Raw genomic sequence first — 20,597 nt, forward strand, 5'->3', positions numbered from 1 at the left:
CCCTGGCATTGATAAATAGCCCACAAGTCAGTCTATTTACCTTTGCTTCAATTCTATGAATTCCGTGCTTAGTAGGACTAAGCAAAGTTCTGATTAGCAAAGCGGATTCTCAAACATCTTGAAGAAGAAAAAAGTGTGGTACACTACAGATTTCCCAGTGACTGGAAATCTGTAGTCCTTATTACAAATCAGAAACACATTATTAGGTCTACATTATACACTGGTATCAGGTGATTTGATTATTATTGGTTTGTCCCTTATAGCCAAATTATTTCTGGCTATATTAATAAAGTTTCCATTTCTCACTTACAAGGATAAGGACCATACCTTAAGCCTTGGTAAATTTAGCACGGTAAATGCCATTCTTTAAGGCCTGCTGATTTTGTCTCTGAGCTAAAGCATAATATAATTTAATGACTCTGACAATCATTATTGACTAAAATATTATCTAATAATGCATTATACATATTATGTCAATGCATGCAATGGTTTTCTAGTTATATTTCTTACACTAAAGTACAAAAACTACTATCAGTATTAACCATAGGCCATTTTATCTTTGATCTAATGATATGGCAATTTCATGTGATTCAACTTGAAATTTAGCCTCATTTTGTTTCTCTATTAAGTCATGTACTTGTTTCACAATGACCATACGTCACTTTTTTCTTGATCCTTAAACTTTTCACTTCTCATCTCTCTTTCTCCTTAATTAACACCAGTGAGATCACTTTACACTTGTGGGCACCTTGACTTTGTTTGCTTTCAGCTCCATCCTCTTCCTAATATCTATTCCGGACTTCTCCACGGCATAGAGATAACAACTGAAGCCTGAATTTCCCAGGTTCCCTTTGCAAGTGGTTGCCCGCTGGGTTTGCCAGTGGGAGGCACTGGTGGGAGATTGCACCTCATCAGGAAGCAAGAAGCCAGGGCTGTTCTTGTCCTGTCATCAGTACGTAGTGGAGTGCCTCTGGCAGTAGCTGTGTCGACTCCTGTTCTCATTGGTTGGGCAGGCTCTGTCTCCACCTTCTGTGGGGTGACCTTTGTCCCTGGAACTGGTGACGCCTCCTCCACTCTTCTCTAATGCGGAGGTGATAGTAATGGCCTGCTGTCTGCAGTCTCTGTTACCTCACTTTTCCTCTGGGTGCTCAGCTCCTTCATACCAGTTCAATCAATTCCCTGCATTATGTTTTTCCTGTTACAAAATCTTTAAGTGATTTATCTTTCTCACAAAATACTGATTCCTATAATTCCTAAAAAAATATACAAACTGCTAGATTTGAGTCTCACTCTATTCTCATCACCCAAAATTGGTTGAGTATAAATATATCATCCTCCCCACCTCCTATGATAATAAATCTTTTTCTGTTATTGGCACATTTCTTTACATGGCCTTTTATCCTATCTCTTCTGCTTTTCTTAATTACCTATTTTAGCTTAAACTTTTAAATTATGCATAAAATTTATAACTACAATCATATTTTAGCAGAAATTTCCTTCAAAAAGCCCTCCCTTGGCTCTAAATTCCTACACAGTGATTTCCTGAATTTCTCTGCTTCCTTTCTTATTAAATCTAAGCAAAACGTTGTCTAACTTACTGTGCCCGCTTCCTTATTTTCTAGTCTGTTTCAAATTAACTTTCATTAGCCAGGCACAGTGGCTCATGCCTGTAATCCCAGCCCTTTGGGAGGCCGAGGTGGGTAGATCACTTGAGGTCAGGAGTTTGAGACCAGTCTGGCAAACATGGTGAAACCCCATCTCTATTAAAAACACACAAATTAGACAGGCATGGTGGCGGACACCTATAATCCCAGCTACTCTGGAAGCTGAGGCAGGAGAATCACATGAACCCGGGAGATGGAGGTTACAGGGAGCTGATATCATGCCATTGCACTCCAGCCTGGGTGACAGAATGAGACTCCGTCTCAGAAAGAAAGAAAAAAAAACACCAAAACAAATTAACTTCCATCCTCACCACTCTGTCAAGCTGGATCAGCCATTAAGTAATGACACCCAGTAAACACTTTTCTGCCCCTACTTCAGCTGCCTGTACAGTAGCTTTTGACAAATAGCTTGTTCTGGCCTCTCTTAGATATTAAGATTCCACACTCTTCTGCATTTCTTATCTGTTTGTTTACTTGCTGTTTTCAGTTTCTCTGTCTCATTTACTGGCTCTGACTTCTCAATTTAACTTCCAAATTCAGGATTTCCTAAGGGCTTAGAAAAGGTTTCCTAAATCTCTGACTTCAATCTCTCACTGGGTGATTTAATTTTCGATGTGTCTGTTTAATTTTTTATTGGGTAATTTTTTTTCCATGGATTTAAATATCATCTCTGTAGTGATGTTTTCTAAAATTTTAACTTTGTTAACATTACCTTTCTAAGATTCCTATAAATTCTTAATTGAAATCTCTGCTTGGAGATCTCATGGACTGTTTACATTTAACTTGTAATAGTTTAAATCTCATTTTTTCCCAGTCTTAACTAACTTATGTCATAAAATAAGATCAATATAAACTCTGCAGCCCTTGTCAGAATTCTAGGAGACATATTTAAGACCCTTCTAATTTTAATCCATCAGAAATAGAAACAACGTTTGTTGAATGTGTATTATGTTCTATGCACCACACTATGTTTACTACAGACATCAATTATTTAATCTTCACAATCCACATCTGAGCTATATATTTTATTATTCACCTCCTTTTCTACAGATGAGAAAAAGCGTAAGTGATTCACTGAAGGACATTTAGCTAGTAAGTGATGTAGCCGGGATTTCAAAACAGACCATTTTGTTTCAGAGCTCATATTTTTAAAGCCATTACACTATTTCTCAAATTATGATAAAACTATATGTAATACATGTCTAACATTTATTATGGGTCAAGCACAGTTGTAAATGCTTTAGATGTATTAAATCATTTATGAGGAATATATTTTTATTATGACTGTTTTGTATGTCAGGAAACTGCACAGAGAGGTTAAGTAATTTTCCCAAAGCCAGTAAAGCATAGAGACTGAATTTAAAATGAAGTTAGGCTCCAGAGAGTGTGCTCATAAATAGTGCTATCCATACTTCCGGTGGACCTGTGGGTTCTCCCTACAAAATCTATTTTGATGTTTTCCATGGCCAGAGAGCAAAATCATGCTAAGATTTTTAGGAAGGAAGCCAGAATGAATAACTTGTTAGGGAGCTGGAATGATAATCAGAATATTCCAAGTTGGATTACCTCATACTACAAAGCACAGAGAGGTGTTTAGGATTGTTATTAAAATGTCTGGGTATAGCCAGTTAACAAATACAAGCCTCACAGTAGGAAAAACCACCACTAATTTTTTTCAGCAAGCTAGGTAACTATTACGCAGAAAGCAAGCAGAATGACTCTTTTAATCATTATGGTAAACTGTGATGGCTAAACCAGGCAGAAATATCCATATCTTACGGTTTCATTTTATAAGAACCAGAAGGGTTGAAGGAGGCATCATTTTGCCAAACTAATGTACAAGTGACCTGAGCCCAAGACCTGGATATTCTAATTCATACTTACATGGTCTTCCTATAACATTAGGTGAGCAGCCCTCGGTTTCTTTTTGTGGTTTTCAGAGTAAGCCAAGAACTAAGGCTGTAGATTTGAGAGCAACTAAAGGTACACAAAAAGCAAGGCCACATATTAAGAAACAAGGAAATTGGTATCTGGTGGTCACCTTACTAAGAAAAAATTTTGAAACCTTAACCAGTATTCATAGATTTTAGGAGAAAATATATCAAAATAAATTCCTGTAATTTGGGGGAGAAGAGGAAAGGAGTAAGATTAACTTTGAAAATTCTATTTTCATGTCATGTGTGGTTGAAATATTTTAAACTAGAATATTGACAAGCATTATCGAAGATATTTCTACAGTTATAAAATTGTATAATACAGAAAAATATAAATATATGTGAGACCAGCTCATTTGCATATTATTTAAATCTGTCATAAGAGAGCTGAACAAGAGCTCAGACTTATACTAGAGTCTAAGTAGAAAATCAAGATTAATCAGGAAAAGTTAAGAAGGATCTTTATATAGGCCACATTTTGTAACCAGCTAAATTTTAGAAAAGGGTACATATGTTCTCAAAGTTTAATTTTTACATTGACATATATTGTGAAAACTAAAAAGAATAAGGTTTATAGTAACGTACTTAGGAACATAACTGGGTGCTAAGATGGGTGAGATTATGGCTATCACAGATGCCTATGTCATAGTTTAATGGATTCTTTTCATATCATTATTATTACAATATTTTCTGAAAAATAATAGGATTGTTGTGCAAGACAAAAGTCATCTACCAAAAACTCTTGAGCCAGATGGTTTTCAGAAGTTATAACTTCTTGTATTTGAGAAATGTAATGTGGAGCTTAATTTAAGTGTTACATAATTCTCTGGGGTTTGGATAGCACCCTATAATCAGTCATGTTAATATTGGCATTACATAGAAAAAGAAGACTATAAATATTCTATCGTCGGGTTAAGTCAGATTTTTCCACAAAATAAGTTCAAATTAGGTCAGATTTTGCCTTTCCAAAATCAGTTAAAGTAACAGCTTCCGGAGCTTCAGGGGGTCAAAACTGCAGGAAGGCTTCGAAGCCCTATCCAAGAGCATCATGGTGATTAGCAGTGCCATCTAGTGGCAAAGAAGTGGATCTGTGCACACGTACATATTTATCAATGGTTATAACGCTAGTGACACTTATATTTAATAAAACAATCAATCAAGTATTTCCTGTCTGGATATTTAAAAATTAATAAGAAATTTTTCCCTACATAGAAGAATTTTTAATTGATGAATAAAGACGGTTGTGTACATGAACTGTCAGTACAATATAATTAGTGCAATGGAAGATAACATAGGAGAGGCTCTTAGTTGGATCTACTAGGGAAAGAAGATTTTCTGAGAGAAGGCAGCTGAGTGAAGTCTTGAAACTAACATAAGAGATGAAAAGGAGTAAGACTGATTCCACAAAGAAAATGAAGAGAAGAAAGCAAAATCAGAAATCCAAACTGATAGAGGTATTGATATAAGATGAAGCTAAACAGGACAAGGGGAAGGATTCCTGACTCACATATAGTAACTTCTTGAACGCCAAATGTTAAGCATGTTTGTTTATTTCTAGTTTTCAGTATTCTATCTGGTTTAATGTCACTGCTCTTTATTATCAATCCTCAATGGAAAATAAAATCATATATTATGTCCTACATAAAATAACTTCAGATTCTTTTGGAAATTAAAAAAAAGATTGTTTATAAATCATAAAAAATATAAAGTATTATTCTAAATAATTAATCATTTAAACTTATAATGTAAACCTTGAGATACGGTCAGTAATCTAGGCATCAGGGTAAAAAGTGTCTCAGTTAGAGAGGTAGCTGGATTATTGCATCATAACAATGTACCATCAATCCAATCGACTCTACTGATGAGTGTTGTAAATGCTCATTTCATAATTTTTCTAATAACGACTCTTTTTTTCATTTTATTTGGTTCTATTCTTATTGAGACCTATTTTACCCTAAATTGTTTTGCAATATTTTTATGATATTTAGACATTCTGGCCAATGTTTCCCAAATTTTTCTGATTTTTAATTTTTATTTTCATTTTACTTATTTTTAAAATATTACTCACAGCCCTCTCAATGGATTTCATAATCCAGTAATAGATCTTGATTTGTAAAACATTGCTACAAAAGAAATATTAATTGCTTAAAAGATAATATATAGAAACGGAATGTTTGAATAATAGAACAAAACTATGTATGACATATAGACAAAAGAGAGAGGTCAGTAAAGGTCTTTATTGAAGAAAATAAGTCTTGACATGGATCTTGAAGGACGGCTGAGAATTGTATGTACAGCTGGTAGAGCAACATCGCAGGAAGGGGAAATCTCTTTGAAGTAAAGATTCAGTTGTATCAAGTTGGTATATATAGGGGACCAAATAACATTGCTCTATATGAGTATAAAGCAAGCTAATGGGACAATATATTGGTAATAGTAACAACTGTCTTTTCTGTTGCTTTTTCAGGGCTCCAAACTTTAAAACAACTACCATCTAATTTATTTTTACACCCAGCCTGTGTGATAGATGTTCTTAGCATCGTTTTATGCAAAGAAGGAGTATGATACTTAGAAGTTATTAGATGCTCTAGAGTTAACTCTTGGTAAGGATTAGATTACAGCTCTTCAGATGTCATAGATGGGAAAAAATATTATCAAGGGTATTACCAAACCAGTATATTCACACTATTGAACCAAATTATTTATTCTCCAGAAGAAAAATAATTCAAACTTCAAGTTTTTGTATGGAATTGAAAATGATAGCAAATTAAGAAGACAAAGAAGTTTACTTTTAAAGCACAACCTCATATTTGGCCTACAGTAGGCTTTTAATAAATAACTGAATGAACATGCAAATAAACAAATATTCAAAATTTTAATTTTAAGAAAATGAGAAAATATATAAATATACATGTGCTACAAAATTCCAAATGCATATAATTTAGTTCAATTAAAAATATTAATTTACCTCTGGCCCGACTACAATTTGAATATGGGTGTTTGTATAATACGCTTTTCAGACAGTGAAATCAGTGAAGAGATTAGAAAGAAGTATAAATCTTACACAAAAATTGCAGAGAGATAAGGAGACATTGTTTACTGTAATTCCTGAAAAGAATTAGAATGAAGGTATTTAAAAGAGTGAGTGGCACAAACAGACAGTAGTGTCATTCTGTTAACAGACCATCAAAATCTTTTTTTCTGTAACTTTCATTTTGTGTTTAGAGGTATATGTGCGGGATGTGCAGGTTTGTTACACAAATAAATGTGTGCCATATTCGATTGCTGCACAGGTCATCCCATCATCTAGGTATTAAGCCCAGCATCCATTAGCTACTCTTTCTGATGCTCTTCCTCTCCCCCCACTGCCCTTCCCCATTCCCCCACAGGCCCCAGTGTGTGTTGTTCCTCTACCACGTGTCCATACGTTCTCATCATTCAGCTCTCACTTATAAATGAGAACATGCAATGTTTGGTTTTCTGTTCCTGTGTTCGTTTGCTGAGAATAATGACTTCCAACTACATCCATGTCCCTACAAAGTACAGGGTCTCATTCCTTTTTATGGCTGCATAGTATTCCATGGTTTATATGTATTACATTTTCTTTATCCAATTTTATCATTGATGAGCATTTGGATTGATACTATGTCTTTGCTATTGTGAATAGTGCTGCAATGAACAATCGGGTGCACGTATCTTTATAACAGAATGATCTATAATCCTTGAAGTATATACCAATTGCTGGGTCAAATGGTATTTCTGCCTCTAAGTCTTTGAGAAGTTGCCACATTGTCTTTCACAATGGTTGAATTGATATACACTCCTATCAACAATGTAAACGCTTTCCTTTTTCCCTGCAACCACTTCAGCATCTGTTGTTTTTTGACTTTTTAATAATAGCCATTCTGACTGGCATGAGGTGTTAGCTCATTGTGCTAATGATCAGTGGTGCTGAGCAATTTTTCCTATTGGCCACATGCATGTCTAATTTTGAGAAGTGTTTGTTCATGTCCTTTGCCCACTTTTTCATGGTAGTGTTTGTATATTTCTTGTAAATTTGCTTAAGGTTCTTGTTGACTCTGAATATTAGATCTTTTTCAGATGGATAGATTGCAAAAATTTTCTCTCATTTTGTAGGTCGTCTGTTCATGCTGATGACAGTTCCTTCTGCTATGCAGAAGCTCTTTAGTTTAATTAGATCCAATTTTTGCTTTAGTTGCAATTGCTTTTGGAATTTCATTTTTTATTTTACTTTAAGTTCTGGTATAGAAAAAATGTGCAGGTTTGTTATATAGGTAGACAGGTGCCATGGTGGTTTGTTGCACCTATCAACCCATTATCTAGGATTTAAATCTCACATGCATTAGGTATTTGTCCTAATGCTCTCCCTCCCCTTTGCCCACAGCCCACGACAGGTCCCTGTGTGTGATGTTCCTCTCCCTGTGTCCATGTATTCTCATTGTTCAAGTCCCACTTATGAGTGAGAATATGCGGTGTATGGTTTTCTGTTCCTGTGTTAGTTTGCTGAGGATGACAGTTTCCTGCTTTGTCTATGTCCCTGCAAAAAACATAAACTCATCCTTTTTATGGCTGCATAGTATTCCATGGTGTATATGTGCCACATTTTCTTTATACAGTTCATCAATGATGGGCATTTGGGTTGGTTCCAAGTCTTTGCTATTGTAAATAGTGCTGCAATAAACATACATGTGAATGTATTTAAACAACAGATGCTGGTGAGGATGTGGAGAAATAGGAAGGCTTTTACACTGCTGGTGGGAGTGTAAATTAGTTCAACCATTGTGGAAGAGAGTGTGGCAATTCTTCAGGGATCTAGAACCAGAAATACCATTTGACTAGCAATCCTACTACTGGGTCTATACCCAAAAGATTATAAATCATTATAAAGACACATGCTTTTGGCATTTTTGTTATGAAATCTTTGCCCATGTCTATGTACTAAATGATGTTGCTTAGATTTTCTTCCAGAGTTTTTATAATTTTTGGTTTCACATTTAAGTCTTTAATCCATCCTGAGTTAATTTTCAGATATAATGTGACAAACAGGTCCATTTTCAATCTTCCACATATGGCTAGCCAGGTCTTCTAGCACCAATCATTAAATAGGGAATTCTTTCCCCATTGCTTGTTTTTGTTGGGTTTTTCAAAGATCAAATGGTTCTAGGTGTGTGGTTTTATTTCTGAGTTTCCTATTCTGTTTCACTGGTCTATGTGTCTTTTCTTGTACAAGTACCATGATGTGTTGGTTACTGTAGACTTACAGAAAAGTTTGAAGTCACGTGGTGTGATGCTTCCAGCTTTGTTCTTTTTCCTTAGTATTGTCTTGGCCATTCAGGCTCTTTTTTGATTCCATATGAATTTTAAAAGTTTTTTTCTAATTCTTTGAAGAATGTCCATGGTAGTTTAATGGGAATAACATTGAATCTATAAATTACTTTGGGTAGTATGGCCTTTTTCACAATATTAGTTCTTCCTATCCATGAGTATGGAATGTTTTCCATTTATTTGTGTTCTCTCTGATTTCTTTGAGCAGTGGTTTGTAGTTCTCCTTGAAGATGTCCTTCACTTTCCTTGTTATCTGTTTCCTAGGTATTTTATTCTTTTCATAGCAATTGTTAATGGGCATTCATTCATGATTTGCCTCTCTGCTTGCCTGATATTGGTGTTTAAGAATGCTACCTATTTTTGCACATTGATTTTGTATCTTGAGGCTTTGCTGAAGTTGCTTATCAGCTAAGAAGCTTTTGGGCTGATATTATAGAGTTTTCTAGATATAGAATCATGTCATCTGCAAACAAAGATAATTTGAGCTTCTCTTTTCCAATTTGAATATGCTTTACTTCTTTTTCTTGCCTGATTGCCCTGGCCAAAACTTCCAATATTATGCTTGATAAAAGTGGTGAGACAGAGCATACTTGTCTTGTGACAAGTTTCAAAGGGAATACTTCCAGCTTTTGCTCATTCAGTATGATATTGGTGGTGGGTTTTCTCATTTTTGGCTCTTATTATTTTGAGGTATGTTCCTTGAATATCTACTTTATTGAGAGTTTTCAACATGAATGGACATTGAATTCTATCAAAGACCTTTTCTGCATAGATCAAGATAATCATGTGGTTTTTGTCTTTGGTTCTGTTTATGTGATAAATCATATTGTTGATTTTTGTATGTTGAACCAACCTTGCATCCCAGTGATGAAGCCAACTTGATCATGGTGAAAAGCTTTTTGATGTATTGCTGGGCTCAGTTTGACAGTATTTTGTCGAGGATTTTTGCATTGATGTTCACCAAGAACACTGGCCTGAAGTTTTTTTTGTTGTTGTTGTATCTCTGTCAGATTTGGGTATCAGGATAATGCTGACCTCATACAACAAGTTAGAGAAGAGTTCTTCCTTTTCAAGGAGCCCTGGGGATCTAATCCTGGATAAAAAATCACAGAATTTTAGAAATGGAACCCCTCAGGTATCATCCGGTTCAGTGGTTTTCAATTTTTTGGAATAGTTTCAGTAGAAATGGTACCAGCTCTTTTTTGTAACTTTGGTAGAATTCAGCTGTGAATCCGTCCTGGTCCTGGGTTTTTATTGGTTGGTAGGCTATTTATTACTGCCTCAATTTCAGAACTCGTTATTGGTCTGTTCAGAGATTGAATTTCTTCCTTGTTCAGTCTTGGGAGGGCGTATGTATCCAGGAATTTATCACTTTCTTCTAGATTTTCTAGTTTATTTGCATAGAGGAATATTCTCTGATGGCTGTGTGTATTTCTTTGGGGTCAGTGGTGATATCCGTTATCATTTCTGATTGTATTTATTTAATCTTCTCTCTTTTCTTCTTTATTTGTCTATCTAGTGGCCTATTTATTTTATTGATGTTTTTCAAGAAACCAGCTCCTGAATTCGTTGATTTTTTTGAAAACTTTTTTGTGTCTCTAACTCTTTTAGTCAGCTCTGAGCTTGGTTATTTTTTGTCTTCTGCTAGCTTTGGTGTTTGTTTGATCTTGGTTCTCTAGTTCTTTTAGTTGTTATGTTAGATAGTTAACTTGAGATCTTTCTAGCTTTTTGATATGGGCATTTAGTGGGATCTAAAAGGCAAGCAGGACTGGGAGCAGTGGCTCACGCCTGTAATTTCAGCACTTTATGAGACTGAGGCAGGTGGATCACTTGAAGTCAGGAGTTCAAGACTGACTCAAAACTGACCTCTACAAAAAATGCAAAAATTAGGTGTGGTGGTGCATGCCTGTAATGCCAGCTACTTGGGATTACAGTAGGAGGCAGGAGAATCATTGAACCGGGAAGGCAGAGGTTGCCATGAACCAAGATTGCACCACTGAACTCCAGCCTGGGCAACAGAGCAAGATTCCATCTCAAAAAAATAAATAAATAAATTTATGATTAAATAAATAAATAAAAGGTAACCAAAGGTAGGTAAACAATCTATAGAGGAAAACAAACCATTTATTTAAGGGTGTGATGCCAAGAATGCTATGTATCTTGGACAGTCAAAGAAAACTAAGTTCAATAGAATAGTGAGAATTAAAGGCAGCCCGCAAGTAGGCCAGAAATGCCTCTTCATTCCAACTACATTTTCTTGGCTCAGATCTTCCTACCTTTCCATGTTCCATTATTGTTATTTGTTCACAGTCTTTGTCCATGAGACTATGAAAGCTTTATGAAAAAGTCCACCTTCTGTTTACCTTTGTATTACTTGCATGCGGGATAGTAAATAGCATGTATGTATTTTATTTATTTGGATCTATATTCAAAGTAAATGAATTATTTATTACTTTGTGCTGACATATGTACGCCCTGCCCCATTCACTGACCCTCACACACAAGAAGCCTTAATGGGGCTATGTGAGACAGAGCAAGAACATAGAGTTCTTCAGCACAGCTCAGGACTTGAAGTCACTTTATCAGATATCCCTTCCTTAGTTCCTTATTATCTGTTCTGATTCCTTTTCCCCCCACTGACGCTATGTGCCTCATTGTAGGTACAGTGAAGGGCCAAAAAAAAAAAAAGTTTGCTTCACATTTTTCACTACATTGCTCATTCATTTTGATTTAAAAAATTTAATTTGTGAAACTGTCAAAACTACAAATTTAGTCAACTTCTTAAGGTCTTATCAATTTTTCTTTTTTATTTTCTTCCATCAATAAAGAGATACAGCATTAAAAGTCTTCTATTACTGAGATAATTGTAATAATCATTTTAATTGGAACAACTAAATATACGTTAGCTAAGTACATAGTGAAGAAAGCAGCAAAATAATCTGAAGAATCTTTTGGGGGTTGGAGAAAGGAAATATAATTATTCAAAGCCATGGGTTAAGAAGAAGAAAGAAGCAAGGTAATTAAAGGCAGAGAGGCCAGAATGATAGTGAAATAAAAGTGTTGGATAAAAGTGTCTTTTCCATTTCCTTGAGCACACCATTTTGATAAAATGTGAAAGAGGCTACATGGATGATCACAGATTTGTTCTTTCTCAACTGTTTTATGAAAACTTAAACAAGATTTTAAAATATTTTCCCTTTAGATACCAAGATTTTGTATCTAAAGGGAAACGAGCTTCTTTAGAAATGCTGATTAATAAACTAGAAACAAAATTTTATTGGTTTTATTACTTCTCCTGTTTGCTTCTCCTCTTGAGAAGTGGAATATCAGTCACCCCTTGATCAGCTTCTCTTAAGTCTATGAATGTTCAGCATCATGTCATTCCGTTGGCCCTTGGGTTATAGGATCCTAACGCTTTTTATTTCCTCTATTTTTTCCTTTAGGCAAGATTTCTGTGCAGCCAGAGCTTGCCACTTGTCTTTATGTATTATTTGGCAAGTGGAAATCATACATCTAGCATCTACCTTTCTCATTTTCTTTAGCTTGGCACCCTTTCATCCACCATTTTCTCCTACTTTATATTGATTTTAAAGCATCTTTTATCTTTGTTTTCCTTATATATTTAATTTTGTTTGTACATGTAAGCACATAACTGCCTTACTTGTCAGTTTTGTGACATTCCATTTAACAATTCAAAAAATCTTCTGATGACTTCCTGAATATGGCTTTTATAATCCAATCAATTTTTTCATACCTTCTGATGGTAGTCTTTCTGTCCCTTTCTTTTAGTTCTTATACATTTGTTTTCATTTTTCTGTTACTTTTTAATCTTTATAACCTACATTAGTCTTTTTTTAACCAGTATGCATTCAATAATCCTGACTGACTTCATATCCTTTTCTGTTGGGTCCTTATTGAATTATAAAACACAAAATGATATATTCATGTAAAAATCATAGGTTTTCTTCTTCCAGTGGAAAATACATTAAAGATGTTTATTTCCTAATATCACCTTTAAAATCTTTAGAATTATGCAATCTATCAGTGCAAACCAGATAGTTAACACACAGATAAATATATAACACATTATCAATGTTTAAAATTATAAAATATAGAAAGTTACAAAAAATAAATATTTACCCCATATTTACTCATACCGTTAGTTCTTTTAAAATTTTGTAAGGAGATTGAAGTTCTTTCTTTTAACCCTCCAATCATACCAAGGTAAAACCTGAGAGTTACATGTACCTTCTAACTTTCTGCTTTACTTATGCAGGTAATACTATACACATATATCAATATATTTGTATACATACGCATATCAATACACATATCAATATATGTATCTATTTTTACAAATCTCTTTCTCACACTTCTTTTTACTTATTACTGTGTAACCTGCATTTATGCCTAAAATTAGTTTATTACATTCCACACACTTCCTTTAAAAAGAGGCATGCTCTTGATGGTGACTTAGTTTGCTTCTAGTTTTTCCTAATATAAACAATACTGAAATGGAATTTAGATATGTATGTACATACCTCTGTACGTATGTGTATATATACCTACATAACTACATGCATATATACATACATACATATGCATATATTCATATTCTATTATATAGGATAGATTATTACAAGAGGAATTGTTGGATAATGGGATGTTTATACTTTTGTATTTTATTTTTATTTCCAATATGGTCTGATTTTACAAATAAATATAAATGTAATTTTATTATATTTCTATTTACCAACTTATATTCTCACACTGGAAATACTTAAAGTAAGGAATTCTCACCAACTTTGTCCCCATATTGACTTGTGCCAACTCCTCTCTCTTTTTGAAAGAATCTTAATATCATGCCATGCTTTATTGATTGTTGCAACAATTGCTTTGGCATGAAACCCACATATTAAAATCCAATCTTTGTTTCCTCTCACCTTCTATTACTGTTGATGTGATATTGTCGATGGAAAGCATGCCTAGCCTCTGTCTGTCAGGCTCTGGCCTCTACTCCTTTCATGCTTATCCTTCATTTTTACTCTCTTGTTACATATTCACTTAAAAAAGGATTTTCATTCAGCCAAGAATTACATGAACAATCTGGTTTCTTCAGTTTCCTTCATTTGTCTACATAGAGACTGCAATCGCTCCTGGCAGCCTTTGTTCATGTTTGATAGACCTTTTAGTCAAGAAGACATTTGGAAAATGAGAGTTATAATTAAATATTTCACTTTACCTGCAGTGGCTTTGATTACACTGGGCCTTTGGCCAAATCACCTTCTTGACCTTGGTTTTTGGCAGTAAAAGAAAAGTAGTATCTGTTGAACAGAAACGAGACTGTTGCTTTTCCTCAGACTCCTTTGAAAATGCAGATCTATAACTACTCAAATGAAGCTTAATGTCCTGCCTAAGACAAAAAGAAAAAAAAGGAAGACAATTGTGTGTAAAGTTAGATAAGAGGTCAACATGTTATACATTGTTATACCCTCTTTTTTTACTGCACAATATTATTTCCCAGAAATTTTCCACCAAATTTGTATTTTATATCTTGTAAATAAATAAACCAAAAACATTTCTCATGGTTTCACCCTAATACATTTGAGTCCTAGCACTAGAATAGCATGGATTCATTTTCTTTTTTCTTTCTTCTTTTTTTGTTTTTTTGAGACAGAGCCTCACTTTGTCACCCAGGTCCAGGCTGGAGTGCAATGGCATAATCTCATCTCACTGCAACATTTGCCTCCCAGGTTCAAATGATTCTCCTGCCTCAGCCCCCCGAGTAGCTGGAATTATAGGTGTGCTCCACCATACTCAACTAATTTTTGTATTTTTAGTAGAGATGGGGTTTCATCATGTTGGCCAGACTGGTCTCAAATCCCTGACCTTAAGTGATCCACCTGCCTCGGCCTCCCAAAGTTTTGGGATCACATGCATGAGCCACCACACCCAGCCTGGATTCACTTTGTTAAGTTCACATCTTAAGTCTCTGAGTTATGATTATTCCTCTTTGCACTGGCACCATTTTGCACAAAGTTGATAGGTGAAAATATTCTCTACTTGGGCAATAATACAAACAACATTCTTTAATTTTTTTAATAATATGACGTTACTTTGCCACTGGCGCATCTGCCATTTGGAGCCCATTACTCTCACTTTAATCAACAACACAAAATATTTGAATTCCAGATACTCATTGAAGAATTTGTCTTACTCAATAATGATGGGAGCCATCAATTCAAGACCAAGTTAGGAACTAAGTTTATTTTTCAGAATGCTAAAATGCATGTCAAACAGCCATCCTTTTATAATTGCAAAGTGACATACCAAGACAATTCCCTTGTACTACTCTATAAATGGCTTCCAAAAATGTTAACTTAAAGAATGTAACATAAAGAGGCAGCCATGGAAAAAAATATTTCTGTATCATTTATCTAAATGCTCTTACTTGTATTTGACTCAAGGAAAATTGCTTTACTTCAATAAGTCACAAATTTCTAGGGGGCAAAAGTAAAGTCTTAGATGGGTGATACGATCTTTTTTAGTTTTCTAAAGTTCACATTCCATAATCTACAACAGTATGTATTGAAGATGCTCAATTAGACTTAAAACAACAGGTGAAAATGTGTCTTTTCAAAAGAATAAGGATGCTTCTTTTAATCAGACAATGGATAGAAAATCACTCTGTGGTTTTCTTCCCTTTGGCTGCTAGCAATCTTGGAATGAAATTCTATGTTCAGTTAATACGATTTTCTTATCCTAGTTTCCAGGCATAATATCTACCACCTTTGTCACTGGTTTAGTTTTTATTTTCTGAAATTAATTTTACCTACAGTATATGTATTTAACTTTAAGCCACTTCAAATTTTTGGGGACTTAAATGCATAATAAATATGTATAAAAACATTTTTGCTTTGACTATCCACCTATATTCTGTTTTATTTCTTTACTTGCATATTTGTTATAAATTCTTGAATGAAATATTTTTGCTTTGTTGTAAAAATTATATTTTTGATATAAATTTTTGAATAAATAAAAAATACTTAAGGAACATTCAAATTATTGATTATTTTTGTCAATGTTTTGGTTGTAAGAAACATAAACATACTCAACAAGCTAAAGCCAAAAAGGGCACTGATTGAACAGATATGGGGACTTTGATGAAACACACAGCAGAGGAAACTTACAAGGGAAGAGTCAGAAGCTACAGGAATCTCGTTTTCCCTTTTCTGTTTGTACGTCTTTTTTCCTTTCTCTGTAAATGTGTTCTTGGGTCGGATGCCTATTGGCAGACACAGCTTAGGCCTACATCTTCAACAGCAGCTGCCGGTAATGAGAGGTGTTCAAAGAGGAAGATACCAGAAGAGCATTTGACTTACACTTTCAATCACAACTCCCATTACTTTACTATTTAAATCGCTGTTTATATTTTTAAAACTTTATTTTAATTTTCTTACAGGGTGGTTTTATGAATATATATGGTATGTATGATTTGAACCCTTTAATTTCCACTTTACCAGAAGACATACATTTTCTTTTCTTATCATTAAAAACTTTTCAAAAACATATTTTAGGCCACATAGTTTTCTTTTTCTTTTTTTTTTTTTTTCATTACTGACAAGAATTTTAATAATAAAGATATCCTTCAGTGATTATTTTCAGATTAATGTCTCAGATACATAATTAAGTATTTGCTGACAGAAATGTCATTATTTTTCTCATATACCACTACTCTATTCAAAGTGGAAAAAACAAATTTGTGGGTTAATATTACCAAAAACAAATACAGCTATTTTTACCTATCTATAAATTTTATATTTCTAACAGTTTTCTCAAGGTTTGTATTTACCCTTTTATAAAAGGTAGGTACTTTACTGGCTCTTGGTTCAATAAAATAAATATAGAAATACTGATCAGGCCCTGCCTAGCTTGTATTATCATTGAGTATTAAATTAAGGCAATTTAAGTGAATATTTCTTTAGAAATATGGGCTGTTACCCATTTGTAAGAAACTGTTATTTATAACATCACTTTTATTACCAGTAAAAATGAAAAAAAAATTCTCCAACTCTATTAAGCTTGCACCTGAACTATTAGAAAACAAATCAAATGACTTCTTCTTTTTAATTCTATCCTTATTTCTGGGAACATGCTTCATATTTTTTATTTTGCATCAGAAGCAGTACAGAAGGAAGTCGACTCCCTTCCACACTTCCCTCACATGGGAGATGGCAGAGATGACACAAGAATTCACTGCCAAATTCAGCTCATTTTGGTTGTGTCCCCTCTCCATGGTCCTCTGTGTCCACATGTGGAGCTCTGGGCACTCAGCACCTGCTCACTTCCCCTCAGGAAACTGCTGGGCCACCTTTCTTTCAGTACACTTTTCTGAATCTACCCACATAGGCTGGACTAGAAGGACAATTGCTCTTGAGTCATTCGGAGCTCAGATCAAGTAGTTTTTCTATTGCTGAATAATGTATTATCACATATATCATAGCTTAAAGCAACATGAATTTATTAGCTCATAGTTCTGCAGGTTAGAAGCCCAGGTTTCTCAGAAACTGAGAACCCAGTTTAGGGTCTTACAGAAATCAAGGCATTGACTGAAATCAACGTTCTTACCTGGCAGCTAAGGAAAAAATCAGCTTCTGTGCTCATTTATGTTGTTGATGCAATTGCGTTCCATGAAGTTGTACCATTATGATTCCCACTTGCTCAGTGCTTTTCAGCAGATGACCTCTTTGAACTCCTTAAGGCCACCTCCATTTCTTCTTAGTTGGCCTATTCCATAATCGAAGTCGGAGAGGGTGTATTGACTCTCCCTCAATTCTTCCAGCCTCTCCAACTTTCTCTTCTGCTATAGTAGTAAGTAGAAAATTCTCCTTTTAAAAAGTTTAAATAATTAAATTAGTTTCATCTCCACATTTCTCCCTATTTTAAGGACAATTTAGTCAAAAACATAGCTTAATCATGGGACTGATACTTTACCATATTCAGTTTCCAGGGATTAGGGTGTTGCATCCAGAGTGTCATTTTAGAATTTTGCCACCGCAAGGAGCATACATTATAGGTTTGTTTCAAAAAACTAATCAATTGCCTCAGGATCATTTATTGACTAGTCTTCTTGTCCCTAATGATTTGTAATTACATATTTATACACTATTAAATTATGTAGATACTAAAACCTAGGTTTTATTTCTGAGTTAACTACTAGTTTCATTATAGTTTTCTTATTCCTGTTGACATATTTTTTTTATTAAATATACCTTCATAATATATAAATATATAAATTATCTAGATAGGCAAATTCTCCTCTAGATAATTTCATTTCTCAAATTACCTTAGTTATAGATGCTAAGATACATACATATGCATATATACATGCTTAGCTATATATGCTAAAAATTTTTACTTTACAAAATAAGCTTGGAATCTGGTTGGAATTGTATTAAACTATTATTATATTAGGGTAAAGTTGAAATCCAATCTAGAAAGATGGTCAAGGTTTATTTTGATTTCTCAATGTAATTACAGAATGCCTCCTAATATATACAAAGGTTTGTCTCTATAAGGGATACTGTACCTGTAAATTAAAAGAGAATTCTGCTCTAGAAAGCTAAAATTTTATCATATAAATTCTGGTTTTGGTTCAAAAATATAATTTGTTTGAATTGTCAGAAACCAGCATCCCTCATATTACAAGGACTATTGGCAGAAAAAAATTTTTTTTTGAACTAATACTGAAGAAAAAGCTACGTTGTATTAGAATACATTAATATATAATTTGAAGGGTCACATAATAAACATTAAGAGTTCATATAGTTCTATTTAAAAAGTCCATTCAGATTATTTAGTGGTTTCATCAACAGATTCTTAAAGCATTAAGCCTTGGGTAACAGTCATTCTTTAAAATTCATTCATAGACCCATCAAATATAAAGCAAACCTTTTGGTATTAACACATTTTTATTGTATTAATTGCATTCTCCGTGTTTTAAAATGCTTTCTGCTTTTCCACAGAGGTAACAACCAGGAGTTGAGAGAATAAAAATTATGTACTATATTCTTTGAGAATCATTTAATTCCTCATCCACTTTCATAAAATCCCAGAGGCTTACTTAGGACTCTTCCACTAGGGCTCAGAATGTAAGGCGAACATGAATCTTAAGGAAAGACAACTGTTTTCTTATTCCCCTCCAGAGGAAAAAAAGAGACTTTAAGCATGGCTGCTTAACCTGATTTGAAACTTAATCGAGATTATCCAGACTAAAGATTGTGAGTTTGCATTTTTGCCTGGGGAGACAAACAGCGAGTTGCCTACTGGCACCTAGAGTCATTCTTGTGATTGATAGAGAGTATTCTCTTTCTCTCTTTCCTCAGTTTCTTCCCTTTGAGCCAGATCATCTCACTTCCTGGTCCAAAAGCCTGAACTCAAAGAAAGCTAAAGTTTTTACGAAGTCTTAAGTGACCTAGGGATTCTTCATGACCTCGTCTCCCGGCTTTGTCTTTCCTTCCATCATCCCCAAAAAACAGAGCCTCAGACAAGCATTTATAAGGAAGAAACTTATTATTTTGAAAGTGACTTTAGAGAATCAAGCAAGTGAACAAGAGGCAGTGGAGTGAAGAAGAAAAGTGTTGTCCAAGGATGTGTCATTGAGATGATCACCTCTGGGCAACTCAATCCTGCCACGTCCTTCTGAGGGCATGAGTATTCTCTGCCTATACGTTGGTCAAGAGCCAACTGAGATGCAATAAAATTTTAAAGAGTTTGAGTAAGCAGTGACTCATGAATCAGGAATCTCCAACCCAGAATGGTTCAGAAGCCCCACCAAGGAAATGCAATGGGGAGGCTTCTACGGGACAACAGCTATACTGTTGCCTTATTTGATCTATCCCACTGGAAAGTCCCTAGTTATACAATTATAAGGTCGGTGCCTGCTTCTGACCAGTTAAGCATAAGTGCTATTTTTCTTTCGTATCGACATTTACAAAAAATGGCCCCGGTTGAGTTTCACTTATATTTGCAAATCAAGCAAGGTTAAGGTCATTTATGAGGCCTAACTGGCTTTGTCTGCTCAGGAATTCTTAAGGCCTGTTCTTCATTGTAGTTTACTTTAACAATATGATTGGGAAATTTTCATTCATCAGCAGTTATCTCCCATTGGTTATGGGCTTCTCCGGGGATATTAACTTCACATTTCCACACTTACTCAGGAGCAAGCCCTGGCAACCCCAGATGTTCAGTGATAACTACTAGACCCTACCTGCCAAGCTGAAGCAGTGATGGATAGAGCAAAAGAGGCATAAAAAACATGCAAGATGTTCTGTGGGCCCTTAGTCATCCACATGCACACAGTTCCTCTCTGAGTTCCTCTCGTGCTATTCTGCGTCCTGTTGGCTGACCTTTGAATGCATCAGGAGCAACTTCTGCCTCTAGGTCTTTGCGTCAGCTATTCCTCATGTGTGAAATGCTGTTCCCTAGACATATCACCTTCTTCTAGTCTTTGTTTAGACCATAGCTTCTCAAAAGTGCAGAAACTGATCATACTTATTAAAATCACAACATAACTTTTCCCCTTTCCCACACCTCACACGCTCAATCCCCCACAAACTCAATCCTCAAACTTTTCTCTATTTGTTTTCTTCTT

Source organism: Cebus imitator, unplaced genomic scaffold (assembly GCF_001604975.1).
Source record: "Cebus imitator isolate Cc_AM_T3 unplaced genomic scaffold, Cebus_imitator-1.0 Scaffold168, whole genome shotgun sequence".
In the NCBI taxonomy this organism is placed as follows: domain Eukaryota; kingdom Metazoa; phylum Chordata; class Mammalia; order Primates; family Cebidae; genus Cebus; species Cebus imitator.